Here is a 5,000-nt window from a genome sequence, read left to right on the forward strand (position 1 = left end):
GGATAGCAATGAGATGTCCTGCCAAGATCAGTGGAAATCCTTGCAGTAAATAAAGAACCAATGTGCTCTTACAAACCAGAATTTCACAGTACATCCTGAATCTGTGGTTTAGGAAGATCAGTTTTGGCTCTCAACGATATCTGAGTCTTACGCCATAAACTAATAGATGCACTTCTCTGCTGTACTTCTACGGACAGAATTTCAGAAACAACCAGGCTGTGCTGTGACTTTAACAGTACTGCTGGGCAGACAGTGGACTTAGCCTAAAGTAAAGAAGGACATTAAACTTATCACTCAAGCTGATTTTTTGTCACTCTATGATTTCACTGTTTTAAACCTGGTCATATTTTAGGACTTTTGTCAATTTAAAAATCTCTGGCCATTGATTATAAAGCAAATATAAGCTTAAAATCTTTTCATGTCATAGACAAATCCTATTCCTCAGATTCCTAGAAAATGTGGCCGTGGACACACAGAGAGATACATACAAACACAGATACATATCCAACAGAGATTTCCTGCATACTAATATTATAACGACTGAAATGAATGCTTAGAGTTTAATAGTTTTAAAAGGTATCTTCATCAAAACTTAAATTATCATATTTCTACAACGCTAAAAAATCAATTTAAAAATACTTGCTGATTTATAAAAGATCATCAGTAGCTGGGCTAGCAAAGCAAGTTAATATAACAAAACTGTGTATACATACACAACTGGAAGCTGTCCTTACTTTTTTTTTTTAAGCAACAACAAGAAGAAAATTCCACAATCATAAAAGAAGCAATTGCTCTAACTATAGTAAACACCTTCTGAGCCAAATGTGTTTATGAACAAATAGGCTTTGGTAAACATCTTATTGAACATTAACAAAGAAAAATCATACAAATGAAAACTGATACACAGTGATGGATTTTATAAGAAAAAAAACAAAGCTAATACTCTTTTCTGAGATTAGGCAGCTAATAAGTATTCAAATTAGGCATAAATTTTACATGCACAATGTTTAAAATATTCAGAGAAAAGGTCTGATTGCCTTTACTAGTTATATGAAAATTATAATTTGGGTCCTCCCTAACTGTAGAAACAGACAGACATAACTTTTATATACTGCACTTAAATTTTACTTTTGACAATACATCTGCAGTGTATATGTATGTGCCTGTTTTTACCTCATCATCCAAAATTTTTTGAAATACTTATTTTCTCTGGGTAGGGTCTGCAACACAAAGAATACAACTTAAAATAACTATTTTCAAATGTACCTGACAGGTGCAGTATTTAAAACTAACCTTTGGGTAGTTAATGTCAGGACCAATTGAATGAATTAAAGAATTCTGCATGTATTACTGTGTTATAATCAAAGCCATCAAATAATTAAAAATAACCAACAGAGAGGCATGTGTCTAAATCTTTATTACAGTTATGAAGAAAGACCTATATAACTTCCAATTCCTATTAACCAGAGGATTTTATTATCCCTTGTGGAATTTTTGACTTTATAAAACCCTAGAGTATAAACTGTGATTTACATTTTAAGTTCAATCATCTAAGAGTTAGAAAAATCATACTTAGGGAAAACAATATCAGTGATATTACGTTTTTTCTTTACAAAACAGGAGCACCTGACCCAAGATTAATATGCCAAAAGAAGGGCCGCTGTGTAATTAGATGATTACAATGTTTATTGCACCTGAAGAAGAAAGCCTGGCGTATGTCCACTATAAAGGACATACCTTGAAGGATAATAAAGATGCTTTCCAGTATTTACGAAGTTTCTCCCAGTGAAACCTCTACACCTATTTTCCACTAGAGGAAATATTTCCCGCACAATGTGAGGTGCTGTTTACCTTTTAAAGTATATTTTAAATAATTACAAATTCAGTGTATTCTTTCAAAGTAGATGTGCTTGTGATCCCAAACATATCAAACTAAATTATTCATTCTTCTCAATCCTATCACAAACATTTTACAAAAATCAGTGAAAATAATTTCCAGATCATTAAAGGGAAAGGTGAGGTTGGGAGTCGCTGTTTTAATGTTTGTCTGAACTGTCAGTTAAACCTTTAAATCTTTCATCATGCACAACTTTTCATTCGGCCACATCAGAAAACAGCTCTTCTGATCCTGCACTCAAATGATACACCACTTCTCTTCTCCCCTGCATTAAGTTTTCCTTTCCTTCCTTTCCCTTTCTCCTTTTATTTTTTTTTAAGCAAGTCACTGTACAGATACTTATTCTCTACACCACTTCCCTTTTGAAACATTAAACTGACACTGGAACTGACTGCACAAGATTGCATTTTCTCTTCCTAAACAACTTGAATTGAAAGGTTACTTAGTGTAACAATATTTACTTGCAGAATTGTGTTGTTACCAAGGGTATAATGGATGGTGGCTATGCAGGTTTACGCAAGAATGAGTGAAGCATGAGGCATTAGCCATGTGTTTGACATGTTTCAAATTGCTATAATCCAGCATTAAACACACCCAGCAATTCATGCCATTTCTTGCAGCCATAATCTTGAATAAAGCGTGCACAACCACTTATTATATAAATTAGTATATGACTCCCTGTTATAGTCACAACAGTGCTTTTGTGTTTATTTTGCATCAAGATGTAGTCTTTTATTTGTACAAATAGCAGGATATAAAGACATAGCTCAATTAGACCTCCTTACTTTATGATAGGGTAGTACTGAATGCTAGACTTGTTGGATTTATTTTTTCCTCTTAGAGTTATAGGTTCCATTGGCATAAAACGGTACCATGTGAGATAGACACTTGCCAGGGCGATAACAGAAACCTGCTCATATCCTCTCCCATATTCACTATGATGTCCAAAAGTTTGAAACTTGACCTGAGCAAGTACAGTTGGCTATGTTATCTAAACCACCACCAGGGACACTACTGGTCCTCGCTGCTCGCTCAACCTCTTTTCTCTGGTATTCTCTTCCACCTTTTCTCTTTCCCTCTTTCTCTCATCTGCCCTACCTTTCTCCTTCCTTTCTTCCACTCCTTGCCCCCTTTTATGTATACGTATGTGTGTGTGTGTGTGTGTGTGTGTGTGTATGGATATATAGATGACAGACACATCTAACTATACACATCAAGGATGGGCTAAAATAACTTCTTCTCCCCCCCCTCATTATCACCTATCTACATAAATGGACACTCCATTTTATAATCGTGGTGCCTTATTATTAACCTCATTTCTTAGGCACCCATGTAATCAAAACAAATGGATGAAAAAAATTGACTTCCTAAAAAACTAAAAATAAATAACAGTACATATAAAAAGTTTTTAACTATTTATTTCTGTGAACTTCTCTTAAACAAAATTATTTACAGTGACATTAAAAGACATTTTATGTCCTGTATCTGGTTTCTTTCAATGTCTAATTTATTCAATCAAAGAAATACATTTAATCCAAAGGATTGTGAATATGACAATTAAAGAAAAGTATACTATAAGATTAAAAAGTAATCATATATTCTTAAATAATTCTTCACTTAATCATCCTAGGTCTTTATTATGAAATATTATTCAATGTTTTCACACAGATTCACACAAGAAAGGGTTAAGTATAAAGAAAATCTACATATATAACAAGAAATCACATACATTTACCTCAAAATGAGAGCTAAATTCTGATTTTAAAAACTTGACTGTGATATAAAACTTCTGAAGGAAACTAGCATTTAAATAATGATAACTTCTGTGCTCTGGTGGAATTAATTCATCATGGACACCATGCACAGTGCATCTGAAATCTAGTACTGCTTTGCTAAAAGTCTTTAATGCTAAGATTGCCTAATAAATCAAAATGCCAAATATGAAGGACATAGCTGAATGTGTAAGACAAAAAAGGAACAATCACGTGAATAGTCTTAGTTTTTAAAAACTGAAATAGGATGTCTTTTAAAACATGATTTGGAGGATATCTATTGTTAGAGCGAGTGATACTATGTATTATAATAAGCAATATGATATTAAGTAAATGAAAATTAAGTTGTGTATAAAGTATTTGCCACTGCTTTTCACTTGTTTTAACCACATGCCTAAAATACTATTCACAAATTAAGGTCACCTTCTCGGAGGGGAAAAAACCCTTTAATTAGTAAGAATTCAAATTTTCATTCAAAATGTTACTATTCCAAACACTCAGAGTTGTAGGATATTTCAATACGGTGTTTTTAAAAAATAATGATCATGACTACCTTTAGCAAACAAAGTACTGTTAGATCTTCAAGAATGACAAACACCTAAGAAACATAAGAGCAGAACAAATAAAAATCTTATCTTTCACTTCAATCAGCTATTAATTAATTCAGCAACTCAGTATGTTATGCTTTGCTCTAGGATTATAATTAGACTAAGATTTAAAGCACAAGCAACAAAAACCAAAAATTTCATTATGAAAATAATATAAAATACTAAAATTAAGCGTTTAATCTCTATGCTCTTTCATTTAAATATAGTACAACAGCAAATCTCAAAGAATGGTAGCTACACAGATGTATTTTACTGCAACATTATGCTTCTGCATCTTTGTAGGTCAATAATTCCTACACACAAGTATAATTGGAAGGAATTTGATAATTCTTGTGAGTCTGATGAACTAATTATTTCCATTTATATTTCCAAATTATATTTGTGCATAAATCTTTATATTCTAAAGTCTTGTTTCACTCTCACACATCCTTATAATGGTCATATGTAGCATCTATTTCTCAAACAGGTGAAAATGTATACAAAGTTTTACTTTTAAAGGTACATGCTAACTGGTTCATCTTCCATTCAAGTCTATACATTTTAATGCTAGTTTAATGTATTGAAATTATTTTCATGTTTTAAAACAGTCCTTAATAACATGAATACTCATTGTTTAAAATAAGGGAAGAGGAAAGCTTAGGGAAAGTTTATTTCATTCTGTTACTCTACAACCTCTGACAAACTGACTTGGCATTAATTTATAAACACAAAACAATATTTTAT

General features: G+C 32.2%; 1 protein-coding gene across 40 annotated transcripts in view; it reads right to left on the reverse strand.

The window, feature by feature from the left end:
• The window catches only part of FOXP2 (forkhead box P2), a 549,648-nt gene that overhangs the window by 252,663 nt on the left and 291,985 nt on the right, over window positions 1–5,000 (reverse strand). The window lies entirely within an intron of this gene.

Source organism: Sus scrofa, chromosome 18 (assembly GCF_054392235.1).
Source record: "Sus scrofa isolate SSC_HxYL_T2T_F1_AM1 chromosome 18, Sscrofa_HxYL_maternal_Yorkshire_Landrace_v2.0, whole genome shotgun sequence".
Classification (NCBI taxonomy): domain Eukaryota; kingdom Metazoa; phylum Chordata; class Mammalia; order Artiodactyla; family Suidae; genus Sus; species Sus scrofa.